The following is a 13989-nucleotide window of genomic DNA, read 5'->3' on the forward strand; positions in this document are numbered from 1 at the left end:
GCTCTTAAACGGGCGACGGAAGCGGCTCCTCGCTCCCTTGGTCAGGTGATGCCCACCACTGTGGTCCAGGAGTATCATCTAAGGAGCATCATCATTCGGCGGTGCGGTCCAGGACTTCGCCCAGCAGTTCTCGACCGCCTAGGAGCAGACGAAGGCGGGTTTACACTTCTGCCCCGACGGCCAGCTGCTGCCTCACCCAGCCGTCGGCTCAGACGCTTCCGCCTGCTCGCCGTCAAGGACGCCTCCCTGCGGCTCCCTTCCCTCCCACGCGGCCCCAGCAGCATCCTTCAGCCGGTTCGCGTCGTGGAGGAGGCCACAGGTAAGTGTCATAGCCCCCTCAGGCCGCGTGCCCCTCTAACGCCAGGCGAAGCGATGTTCCTGAGGCGGGCTGCTCAGTGATAGTGTCATGTTTTTCTCAGGAGGTGGTAGCAGGGCCCCTCCTTCCCCCGGTGGAGGGCCGGTGGAGAATCTTTTGTTCTAGCTAGCCCCTCGCTGCTCACCCAGGAGTGAGCAGCGCCTTGAGCTGGTTAAAGAAAAACTGACACTATCATTGAGCCCACAGACTGGAATGAGTGCGCACGACGTCACATCGCCCCGCTCATTCCTCTCTGTCTCTGAGGGCGCGGAGGGGAGCAGGTGTCGTTCCTCGACTACACCACTCCCCTCCCCCTTTATCGCCAGACCCTCGACAGAACAGACCCCCGTGGAACGCTGGTCCTTCCCTGGTCTCTTCTGTCGGGGAACGGGGCTCGACGGTGCATCCGCACAGGGTAACTCCTGTGTGCATGCCGGTCTCCCTGTACCGCTGCCCCTCTGGGGGGACGTCTGTGGTTCGCATGACTCCGCTGGTTGAGTTCCTGGGAGCCTGGCTAGAGCTCCCTGACCTCTCCCGCTGCGTCATCAGAACGATCAGATTCGGCTACGCGACTCAGTTCGCGAGGTCTCCTCCCCGTTCAGGGGAGCTCGCTCCACGGTGGTCGGTGGCTATGCCCCGGTCATGAGAGCGGAGATTGCGACCCTACTGGCGAAGGGTGCAATCGAGACGGTCCCTCCTGCCGAGGTGAGGTCCGGGTTTACTGCCCATACTTCACTGTCCCCAAGAAGACCGGTGGGTTACGACCGGTCCTGGATCTGCGCATTTTGAGCCACCGTTCAAAATGCTCATAGCCATACGCGTTTTCGAATGCGTCCGGCCGCAGGATTGGTTTGCAGCGATTGACCTGAAGGACGCGTACTTGTCTCCATTTTGCTTCGACACAAACCGTTCTCGGTTTACCTCGAGGCCAGGCATCAGTACACGGTTCTCCCTTTCGGGGTAGCTCTGTCGCCTCGCGTCTTCACGAAGATCGCCGAGGCAGCCCTTGTTCCCCTTCGCGAACACGGGGTTCGCATCCTGAATTATCTCGACGATTGGCTGATACTGGCACACTCTCGAGAGCAGCTTTGCGAACACAGAGACTTGGTGCTCCGGCACCTAGCCCGTCTGGGCCTTCGGGTCAACCGGGAAAAGAGCAAACTTTGCCCCGTGCAGAGGATCTCTTTTCTCGGCATGGAGATAGACTCGGTCGCCATGTCAGCGCAGCTCACGAACGAGCGCGCACACTCACTGCTGACTTGTCTTCGTCAGTTCGAAGGCAAGAATGTGGTTCCACTGAAACTCTTTTCAGAGGCTCCTGGGGCATATGGCATCCGCAGCCGCGGCAACGCCGTTCGGGTTGCGTCATATGAGGCCACTTCAGCTGTGGCTTCGCGATCGAGTCCCGAGGTGGGCATGGCAACGCGGCTCGCTTCGAGTTCCAGTGACTCCAGCGTGCCGCCGTACCTCTCCCCGTGGTTAAACCTCAGCTTCTCGCGGGCCGGTGTCCCGCTTCAGCGAGCTTCCAGGCATCTCGTTGTCTCCACGGATGCATCTACCACGGGTTGGTGTGCCATGTGCAATGGGCATGCAGCCGCGGGTTCCTGGACAGGACCCCAGCGCCTCATGCACGTCAATTGCCTCGAGCTGTTGGCAGTACGCCTGGCCCTGCACCGCTTTTGAGCACTGCTCAGGGGCCAACATGTACTTGTCCGTTCAGACAACACCACTGCTGTAGCGTACATCAACCACCAGGGTGGTCTACGCTCGCGCCAGTTGTCGCAGCTCGCCCCCCACCTCTTACTATGGAGTCAGAAGCACCTGAGGTCCCTTCGTGCAGTGTACATTCCAGGAGACCGGAACCTGGCAGTCGACGAGCTGTCACGGATCCGCCCTATCTCCGGCGAATGGCGACTCCATCCCCAGACGGCCAGCTGATTGGGATCAGTTCGGGGAAGCTCAGATAGATCTGTTTGCCTCCTGGGACTCATCCCACTGAGCCCAGTTTTACTCCCTGGCCGAGGGCACGCTCGGCACAGACGCACTGGCGCACAGCTGGCCTCGGGACCACGCAAATATGCGTTCCCTCAGCGAGCCTCCTTGCACGGGTGTTGTGCAAGATCAAAGAGGACGAGGAGCAGGTCTTGCTGGTAGCCCCTTATTGGCCCACCAAGACGTGGTTCTTTGAACTCATGCTCCTCGCGACAGCACCTCCTTGGCCTATTCCTCTGACACAGGATCTACTCACTCAGAGACGGGGCACTCTGTGCCACCCTCATCCCGGCCTTGGGGGCTACACGTGTGGCTCCTGGACGGGACGGCGCAGGTTTGAGTTCGTTGCCACCTGCGGTGGCGGCAACTATCACTTCCGCTAGAGCGTCGTCCTCGAGACACCTTTACGCGTTGAAGTGTAACCTCTTTGTCAACTGGTGCTCTTTTTGCTGAGAAGACCCCTGGAGATGTTTGGTCAGTGACGTGCTTCCTTCCTGCAAGAAGGGTTGGAGCGTAGGCTGTCGCCCTCCACGCTTAGGGTTCATGTCGCGGCCATTGCCACGTCTCATGACGTCTCGTGCGCTCCGCACCTACGTCGACAGAATGCGGTGTTTCAGGACCTCAGACCAGCTCTTTGTCTGTCATGGAGGGAGCCAGAAGGGAAGGGCTCTCTCAAAGCAACGGCTCTCTCACTGGATAGTGGACGCCATTGCTTTGTCTTGCCAGCAGCAAGGCCGTCCGTGCCCCCTTGGTGTGACGGCCCATTCCATTCGGAGTGGGGCCTCCTCTTGGGCTCTAGCGCATGGCGCCTCGCTAACAGACATTGCAGAGCTGCAGGGTGGGCGACACCAAACACCTTCGCAAGATTCTATAATCTGCGAATTGAGCCGGTGTCCTCTCACGTACTCGCTTCCGCCAGTACTGGACCCGCTTAGGTGTCTTCGCTTGCTCGCCATTCCACTCCTCGGACTGGATAAGTGCGATATTCCTCATTAGTCTTCCGTTGAAGCCTTGAGTCCTCCAGCACCCATGATGCGGGCACCACTGCTGTGGCTCTGGATGCTGGCTAGGTGCCTCCATGCGCACGGTTCCTTATGGTAACTGTCTCATGTGTATTATCCACTGTAAGCCTCTCTGAGCATGTGTCTTCCCTTGGCAAGCCATCTGCCACCCCTGGAGTTAAATTCTAGTAACCACCTGCGGTTGGTGCTCCAGTGATCTCCATATGCGTCCCTATGCGGCCATATGTGTATTCTTAAGTCCTCTATACGGTAGGCATCTGGTAGCATGTCCCTCCCGGGATATGTTTCCCAGTGTACCTTGGTATTCCTGTGTCAAAGTAGGATCCCTGGTGATACCTAGGTCAGGGGTCTAGACTTTCGCAGGGCACTGGAAAACAGCTGTAAGATGGCGTGATGGCATTGATCCCCAATCTCCGTCACTTCTGACGTAACTCGAAGTGACTACGAAAGGGAACGTCTCGGTTACGGATGTAACCCTTGTTCCCTGAGACATACTGCGGTTGCGTTCACTTCCTCCTTTTATACTCACGGAGTAGGGCGGAGTGCGCTATGCAAATTTCCGCAGCCCCAAGGCATTGCATGCCATTGGCTCGTGATTAAATACTCGAAGAGGATTGGCTTTCTATCAAAAAATCCCCAATCTCCGTCACTTCTGACGTACAGTCTCCGTTCCCTACTCAGGGAATGAGGGTTACATCCGTAACCGAGACGATATTTTATTTGCACAAATATGCCTATTTTATTTATTTTTTAACAATTATTCCATAATTTAATGAGGGCCCAGTTCTGGGCCAGGGCCCGGGACAACAGACTCATTTTTAACTGTGAACTTTACACTATGCAAACTACTTTTCACACCAGTAAGCAGTCACGTTGTTGGAATGGAATGGCGGATTCACATGCCTGTCTTGTCTTGTGCTGTACATGGGTGTTTTGTTGTTTTTTAGGGCCATGTGCTCATGTTTGTATTGTTTGTATTGTTATTTATTTATTTAAATATCTGTACTGTGTTGTCTCTATGGACCTTTGTGTCTGGAATAAAGTTGATTGATTGATTGATTGATGTCATTGTCTGACCCCTCCCCGTTGTTATCTGATTATTGGTTGAGTTCATCCACCTGGGGCCTGTACCATGATGGTAGTTGAACAAACTCAGGGTTGCAGGACTAGTTTCGAGTTGACAAAACCAAACCAATCCAACCAGGCTTTGTTGGTACCATGCTGATCATCAACTTTCTCTGTCAACTCAAGGTGTGTTCGACATCGCCTGCGGCTGGATGCAACCGATCGGCGAGAACAGCCGCGTGTAGGCGGGGAGGAGCTGCAAACGGAGACGTGAAGTCGAACAATTTCTGGTTCCCGTATAGTGACCGCTCACGTGGTGTTTACATGCTTATACCAAAGCTGAAGTGAAATAAAAGCAACATTTACCAAATAAACAGATATTTCAGATATTTCAGACACATTTTCATTCAATACTTTACTGCTTCATACAGAATCTGTTTGAACTAGAATAAAGTTCAAAATAAGCCTAAAATCAATGACGTGGAATCAACGTTTTTTAATCAGTTTTATTTTGATAAACATGACACAATATAACATTGCGACTACAGTTGTTTACTGTTATAAAATATACTGATTTGTGAGCTTTAGTGGAACTAAAGGTGTGAGAATAAACACGAAACGCACGTGATCGTTGTCATGCGGTGAATCCGGCGAATCGTGGAACAGCTGTGACATCATCAGAGCTCGTGCAGCCGCTCTTGAGAAGCTGCGCTGGCTGAGTCCTCCGACTACTCTCGTATCGCTCTCGCGGTACTTTGATGGCATACATCACAGTCACGTGGAGTCAGCGCTGCATCAAGTCGGACAAAATTTCTAACCAATTTCTTCCATGACTATAAAAACCATTACATTACTGCTTCTTTCCTGTGGGATGCAGAACTCTATAACTTGTTAATATCAGTAACTTGGTTGATTTTTGTATGTTGAAAAGGTTGTGCTTGTGTAACTGGTTGAACTTGACACTGTCCATATGATCTCAAATGCAGCCAAGGCCCTTAAATCCTTTCCAGGGATATGTCGAACAATTTTGCTCGGACGTATACTATGACATTGAAAAATCACCCAAACAGAAAGAAGTTTTTTCTGAGTTTCAGTCCTTACTTCATTTGGCGAATAAGAGCCTAATATGTCCCATTAGCAGCAGGTTCCTGCAAATGCTAGATGTGTGCAACAGAATACGGGAGCTTATGGATCCATTGATTGTGCACTTCTACAGCGTCCTATCTCCTCATGATCAACACAAACACAGGTACATGGCAATAGCATTGTTTTTATTATTTAATCTCTGTACTAGTAGGCCCAGTTTGCAAGATCTCATTAGCCCTTCAGTGTTAAAGGAAAAAAGCAATGGATTTTTTTTCTTTCTTTGGGGCAATAATCTAATATATATATATATATCCCCAGGGAGGCGTCCAGGAGGCATCCGGAACAGATGCCCGAGCCACCTCAGCTGACCTCTCTCGATGTGGAGGAGCAGCGGCTCTACTCTGAGCTCCTCCCGAGTGACCGAGCTTCTCACCCTATCACTAAGGGATCGCCCAGCCACCCTGCGGAGAAACCTCATTTCGGCCGCCTGTATCCGGGATCTTGTCCTTTCGGTCATGACCCAAAGCTCATGACCATAGGTGAGAGTAGGAACGTAGATTGACCGGTAAATCGAGAGCTTTGCCTTACGGCCCAGCTCCTTCTTCACCACAACAGACCAGTACATCGACCGTTTAAGATACTTAAACTCCTCCACTTGAGGAAGCCGGGTCCCTGCCTTCGACTGCCGCCCGATCCTCTCTGCACCGGCCCCTTACGGCTCCTCCTGCAGGTGGTGAGCCCACGGGAAGGCGGTCCCATGTCGCTCCTTTGGGCTGAGCCCGGCCGGACCCCGTGGGGAGAGGCCCGGCCACCAGGCGCTCGCATACGAGCCCCAACCCCAGGCCTGGCTCCAGGGTGGGGCCCCGGCTGCGCCATACCGGGTGACGTCGCGGTCCTTGAATTTATTTCTTTCATAAGGGGGTTTTTGAAGGGGGTTTATATTTATATATATATATATATATATATATATATATATATATATATATAGTTAAAGGCACTTTTACAAAAATTTACTAAAATCAGAAAGATTGAACAGAGGTGCCAGAGAGAAATTCACTTTTTATACAGATTAGCCTACATAAGCAGAGTAGACATTTCAATATACATATATATATATATTTCTGTGAGGCAAGTTGGATACCCTGAAAAATCTTCCCCTCAACAACAACATCATCACCTCTTTATCTGTGCTGACGCCATCATTGATTCTCCACGAATCAGTCCGAGGTGCATTCAACACCTTGGCCAAGGCCTTGCCAAATGCTGTGAAGTCTGAGGAGTTGGGACAACTGGATGAAGAGGTGCGAGCCTACCAGATTGATACAGATCTAGGAGCACTGGCCAAATGTTTTGAGGAGAACATTGCACGAATCGATGTTGACTGGTGGAGTAAGATCTTTGCCATGAAGATGCCAGGAGGAGGACTGAGATTCCCCATCTTAAGGGAAGTTGGTAAAGGCTCTTCTGTCATTGTTCACTGGCCCTCTTGTCGAAGGATCGTTTAACATGGATGACATAATTGAGAAAGACAAGGTTAGGCTGAACATTGAGACTTATGAGGGCTTAGTCATTATCAAGTCCCACATGAAAGTAATTGGCAAAACAGCCTCCAATATGCAAATTACCCCTGCATTGAGGAGATTGTGCCTGTCTTCTTATGGGACATACCAAAATCAATTGAAGAAAAAGAAGCAAAACCTTGACAAGCAAAAGGAAAGGAAACTAAGGGAAGCTGTAAAGGTCCTCTCAGCAGTTAGGGTAAAAAAAAGTAAAGAAAGGTTCCACCTCTTCTGTTTGTGCTACAGCCTCCACCTTCTCCACCCCTTGAGTTAACGGCAAAAAGCTGCTGCTACAGCCTCCACCTTCTCCATCCCTGGACTTAAATGCACTGCTGCTCCAGCCTCCACCTCCTCCAGTCCTGGACTCAAACATACTGCTGCTCCAGCCTCCACCTCCTCCAGTCCTGGACTTAAACATACTGCTGCTCCAGCCTCCACCTCCTCCAGTCCTGGACTCAAACATACTGCTGCTCCAGCCTCCAGCTCCTCCAGTCCTGGACTTAAACATACTGCTGCTCCAGCCTCCACATCCTCCAGCCATGGACTTAAATGCACTGATGCTCTAGCCTCCACCTCCTCCAGTCCTGGACTCAAACATACTGCTGCTCCAGCCTCCAGCTCCTCCAGTCCTGGACTTAAACATACTGCTGCTCCAGCCTCCACATCCTCCAGCCATGGACTTAAATGCACTGATGCTCTAGCCTCCACCTCCTCCAGTCCTGGACTCAAACATACTGCTGCTCCAGCCTCCAGCTCCTCCAGTCCTGGACTTAAAGATACTGCTGCTCCAGCCTCCATCTCCTCCAGTACTGGACTTAAACTTACTGCTGCTCCAGCCTCCACCTCCTCCAGTACTGGACTTAAACATACTGCTGCTCCAGCCTCCACCTCCTCCAGTACTGGACTTAAACATACTGCTGCTCCAGCCTCCACCTCCTCCAGTCCTGGACTCAAACATACTGCTGCTCCAGCCTCCACCTCCTCCAGTACTGGACTTAAACATACTGCTGCTCCAGCCTCCACCTCCTCCAGTACTGGACTTAAACATACTGCTGCTCCAGCCTCCACCTCCTCCAGTCCTGGACTCAAACATACTGCTGCTCCAGCCTCCACCTCCTCCAGTACTGGACTTAAACATACTGCTGCTCCAGCCTCCAGCTCCTCCAGTCCTGGACTTAAACGCACTGCTGCTCCAGCCTCCACCTCCTCCAATACTGGACTCAAACATACTGCTGCTCCAGCCTCCAGCTCCTCCAGTCCTGGACTTAAACATACTGCTGCTCCAGCCTCCAGCTCCTCCAGTCCTGGACTTAAACATACTGCTGCTCCAGCCTCCAGCTCCTCCAGTCCTGGACTTAAACATACTGCTGCTCCAGCCTCCAGCTCCTTCAGTACTGGACTTAAACTCACGGCTGCTCTAGCCTCCAGCTCCTCCAGTCCTGGACTTAAACATACTGCTGCTCCAGCCTCCAGCTCCTCCAGTCCTGGACTTAAACATACTGCTGCTCCAGCCTCCAGCTCCTCCAGTACTGGACTTAAACATACTGCTGCTCCAGCCTCCACCTCCTCCAGTACTGGACTTAAACATACTGCTGCTCCAGCCTCCAGCTCCTCCAGTCCTGGACTTAAACGCACTGCTGCTCCAGCCTCCAGCTCCTCCAGTCCTGGACTTAAACGCACTGCTGCTCCAGCCTCCACCTCCTCCAATACTGGACTCAAACATACTGCTGCTCCAGCCTCCAGCTCCTCCAGTCCTGGACTTAAACATACTGCTGCTCCAGCCTCCAGCTCCTCCAGTCCTGGACTTAAACATACTGCTGCTCCAGCCTCCAGCTCCTCCAGTCCTGGACTTAAACATACTGCTGCTCCAGCCTCCAGCTCCTTCAGTACTGGACTTAAACTCACGGCTGCTCTAGCCTCCAGCTCCTCCAGTCCTGGACTTAAACATACTGCTGCTCCAGCCTCCAGCTCCTCCAGTCCTGGACTTAAACATACTGCTGCTCCAGCCTCCAGCTCCTCCAGTACTGGACTTAAACATACTGCTGCTCCAGCCTCCACCTCCTCCAGTACTGGACTTAAACATACTGCTGCTCCAGCCTCCAGCTCCTCCAGTCCTGGACTTAAACGCACTGCTGCTCCAGCCTCCAGCTCCTACAGTCCTGGACTTAAACATACTGCTGCTCCAGCCTCCACCTCCTCCAGTACTGGACTTAAACATACTGCTGCTCCAGCCTCCACCTCCTCCAGTACTGGACTTAAACATACTGCTGCTCCAGCCTCCAGCTCCTCCAGTCCTGGACTTAAACGCACTGCTGCTCCAGCCTCCAGCTCCTCCAGTCCTGGACTTAAACATACTGCTGCTCCAGCCTCCAGCTCCTCCAGTCCTGGACTTAAACATACTGCTGCTCCAGCCTCCAGCTCCTTCAGTACTGGACTTAAACTCACGGCTGCTCTAGCCTCCAGCTCCTCCAGTCCTGGACTTAAACATACTGCTGCTCCAGCCTCCACCTCCTCCAGTACTGGACTTAAACATACTGCTGCTCCAGCCTCCAGCTCCTCCAGTCCTGGACTTAAACATACTGCTGCTCCAGCCTCCAGCTCCTCCAGTCCTGGACTTAAACATACTGCTGCTCCAGCCTCCACCTCCTCCAGTACTGGACTTAAACATACTGCTGCTCCAGCCTCCACCTCCTCCAGTACTGGACTTAAACATACTGCTGCTCCAGCCTCCACCTCCTCCAGTCCTGGACTCAAACATACTGCTGCTCCAGCCTCCAGCTCCTACAGTCCTGGACTTAAACGCACTGCTGCTCCAGCGTCCACATCCTCCAGTCCTGGACTCAAACATACTGCTGCTCCAGCCTCCAGCTCCTCCAGTCCTGGACTTAAACATACTGCTGCTCCAGCCTCCACATCCTCCAGTACTGGACTTAAACACTCTGCTGCTCCAGCCTCCACCTCCTCCAGTACTGGATTTAAACTCACTGCTGCTCCAGCCTCCAGCTCCTCCAGTCCTGGACTCAAACATACTGCTGCTCCAGCCTCCACATCCTCCAGTACTGGACTCAAACATACTGCTGCTCCAGCCTCCACATCCTCCAGTACTGGACTTAAAGAGCATATTGCAGGTAAAAAAAAAAATCGAAATTTATAGATAACCTTGTATGAAAATACCATATGAAAAGTTAATGCAGGATTTAAAATGTTTTAAAACAACATAAGGACACTAATTTAGAAGATAAAGTGAGCGTTTCTTGGACTGCTAGTAAAAACGGCTTTTTTTTCAACATCGCGTCATTTGACGTCATAGCAGGGAGCCGCAGCCTCGGCTCAGTGAGAGCAGGCTGGTGTTCAGTGAGAGCGCTCGTCAGTCAGTGTGCTATCGTTAGTTTTTGCATTTTAATTTATCATCGTCATGGTAAATTATTGTGTTTGTGGAGATTGCAAAAACTCCAGCCTGTCAGGACTTCAAGATTGAGTCCACAAGTTTCCATTACAATAAAAGGGACGGTGCTATATAGCCTATCTTTCGTTCCTGGTGCGGGTTGAGCAGGTGAAGAGACGGGATTTCTCTTCTGCATCGGCTCGGGAAACGCGGTCGTGTGTAGCGTTCACTTCAGATCAAATGATTAGCATCCCGGCGATATGATGGAGTTCAACATGGTATGCCGAAGCAAGAATATTGATCGTGGTATACTACCAATGGCATCAAATAGTGTTATATAGGTTACTAGTCATGTCATGCCCTAAATAAAACTTGTAATTGAAAAACAAAATTGGTTGTTTAAATACTCAAACCTTTAATGTTCTGTTTATGTTATAACCAAGGTGAAAAATATGTATTAAAAATTTACCCGAGTATAGCCTATGCTTTTAGTAGGCTATAGAAATATACTCAAGTAAAGTTTTTATACATTTAATAGTATATAAATCTACCCTAAACATACTAATGTCTGCTGGCCTTTTATAGAATCTGTACAATATTGTGAGCATAGTGTATCGTTAGGGAACGTGTATAGCCTATAAGCACGCCTCTCACCTAAAAGGCACCTGTCCTGTTCTCCACTGGTTCTCCTCACATCACAGCTCAATTTTTCTCTGACCATTCTGTCTGACATTATCCTGGCCTGTCCCTGATCTCTTTAGCATAGCAGGCTCATAACTTTATGGCTTGATCCGTCATACGAGTATTTCCTCAGCGTCCGAAATGTCATGCGATCCATTGTTTTCCTGTTGTGTGAATCGACCGCTCTCCCGCTCATTGCGTCACGCCCGCCACGCCCATTTTCAGACGCGGAAGTAAAATTCTCTCACAAAAACGACTGCAGAAGCGTGTTTATACATATATTTTAAAGAAAATCTAGTTCCTACATTGTTTTTCTATGCATTGACTCGTTGGGTCCTCTAACCTGCAATATGCCCTTTAAACATACTGCTGCTCCAGCCTCCACCTCCTCCAGTACTGGACTTAAACTTACTGCTGCTCCAGCCTCCACATCCTCCAGTACTGGACTTAAACGCACTGCTGCTCCAGCCTCCACCTCCTCCAGTCCTGGACTTAAACTTACTGCTGCTCCAGCCTCCACCTCCTCCAGTACTGGACTTAAACTCACTGCTGCTCCAGCCTCCACCTCCTCCAGTCCTGGACTTAAACATACTGCTGCTCCAGCCTCCACCTCCTCCAGTCCTGGACTTAAACATACTGCTGCTCCAGCCTCCACATCCTCCAGTACTGGACTCAAACATACTGCTGCTCCAGCATCTACCTCCTCCAGTACTGGACTTAAACCCACTGCTGCTCCAGCCTCCGCCTCCTCCAGTACTGGACTTAAATGCACTGCTGCTACAGCCTCCACCTCTCCAGGAGCAACTCCTGCACATGTAGCTAGTCAAACACTGAAACGGGTGTCAGGTGTAGCCAAGCTTCAGGAATATGGTTTCACAGCCAAAAGGCAGAAAAAGTGAAAAGCACTCAAGACGTTTGCACAAAATAGTACTTTAATGGTGGTGCTGTTACTTTTTATTTTTTCTGTTAATTAAGAGTTTCACAAAACATTGTTTGGTGTTATAAGTTAAAAAAAAATTATGTAGATGGCTGATTATTTGACAAGCTAACTACATTTTTTGCATAGATTAAAATAGATTTTAAAATACGCAAACTGGCAGTATTAAAGCAGTTTAAAACATCTCCCCTTAAAACGCTATTGATCTTGACTATTTAAATAAAGTTTAAGAAATATGACTGCCATCCCTGACGCGACGCCGAGGCGTCCTGCTCTTCCCGCACTGCCCAGTAGCCCTGCTTTGCCCTTGCCGCCCAGGAGCCTTGCTCTGCCTGTGCTGCCCAGTCACCCTGCTTTGCCCGCGTCACCCAGCGCCCTGCCAGCACCACCCCAGCGACACGGCATGTCTGCCGATCCAGAGACTGTTCACGTCACGTCTGCCGATCATGAGCCGGTGTCTGTTCCTGAGCCAGTGTCTGTTCCTGTCCCGGTGTCTGTTCCTGTCCCACCCTGGCTGCCCGGGGGAAAGTCTCCGCCCTGGCCACCAGATGAACTGTCGTCTCTGCCCTGGCTGCCCGATGGACTGAGATTTCTCCCGATGGACTGAGATGGATCGGTAGCCGCTCCATAGGGAGGGGGACAAGACAGGACAGGCATGTGACATTAACATGCCTGTCCTGTCTTGTGCTGCTCATGGGTGTTTTGTTATTTTGGGCCATGTGCTCGTGTCATTGTCTGATCCCTTCCCCTTTTTATCTAATTATTGTTTTAAGTTCATCAACCTGTTCCCTCCTGATTAGTTTCCCTTTTTAAGTCCCCACTTGTTTGCATTCTGTGTACTGACAGTCTAATGTTTCCCTTCCCCGTGATCATCCAGCACATTTTATGTTATGTTGTTGTTTTGTATTTATTAGTTATGTTTTCCGCCCTCATGGGTTTTGTTTTGTGTTTATGTTTTCTTTTATAAAGATCATTCTCCTGCACTTGAGTCCTCACACCTTTTGCATTGTACCAGCCGTGACAGGCGGCAGATTTTAATCTCCTCATCGGAAAGAGATAAGTGTATCCACCAGGTGGATGCACCTTCATTCTACGTTTCTATCTCAATCGGGAAGGTGACATTCACAGAATCACCACATTCTGAGTTTCTGACTGATGAGATAAGACACAGCAGTACAGTAAGGTTAAGCTCTTGTAATCTTGCATATTGCCTTAGTCTCCAGCATTGACTGACAGATTCTGGCTCCAACAGCTCCTTCAGCAACACAACCTAGTCCATAAAGGAGCCCATCATCGGCTGACCCACAACGCTTCTTAGTTACAAAGTCAGTGAGAAATGGATCCTGTGACAATTTATCGTATCCAGCTATACTCAAAGAACCCTTTTGGTGCAACTGAATGGAGCATAGTCTTCCATTCGTATCATTAGTAGTTGTATTTACTCTTCCATATGTTTTGTTATTAAATGTCATTAAATATTTTTACAACTGTGTCTGTCTTCCTTGTGTTGATGATCAGAGGCTCTACTATTATCCAAATTCTCACAAATCCATTAGATAAATCTGTTAATACGCTCCTTCCAATTTACATTAATTCTAATTCTAATAACTGAACAGCCCCTTTTGGATTGTAATTATTCGGTTGTTAAGTTGTGACGTAATCACGCTCTGATAATACTGTTTCCGGGTCCAAATGCTGGGTCCTCTCTATCTGCTTACCGCTTTTGCCGTGTCCCATGTTGTTTAAATAGATCGGAGTTAAAAAAAAACAAGTGACATTCAACTGTCATTCTACCGCTCTCCCTGTGACGAGAAAGAAAAGAGAAAATGGCTGCAGTTGATAAGGATGAGCTACACTAATCACCCTATTGGAGTTAAAAGAGTTTAAACCTTTTTTGACTGCCAAGG

General features: G+C 50.2%; 1 pseudogene; it reads left to right on the forward strand.

The window, feature by feature from the left end:
• The first annotated feature begins 785 nt into the window (after nucleotides 1–785).
• Nucleotides 786–12044, forward strand: LOC148973290 (uncharacterized; annotated as a pseudogene).
• Nucleotides 12045–13989: the final 1945 nt, after the last annotated feature.

This window comes from Pimephales promelas, chromosome 16 (assembly GCF_988280905.1).
Source record: "Pimephales promelas chromosome 16, fPimPro1.hap1.1, whole genome shotgun sequence".
In the NCBI taxonomy this organism is placed as follows: domain Eukaryota; kingdom Metazoa; phylum Chordata; class Actinopteri; order Cypriniformes; family Leuciscidae; genus Pimephales; species Pimephales promelas.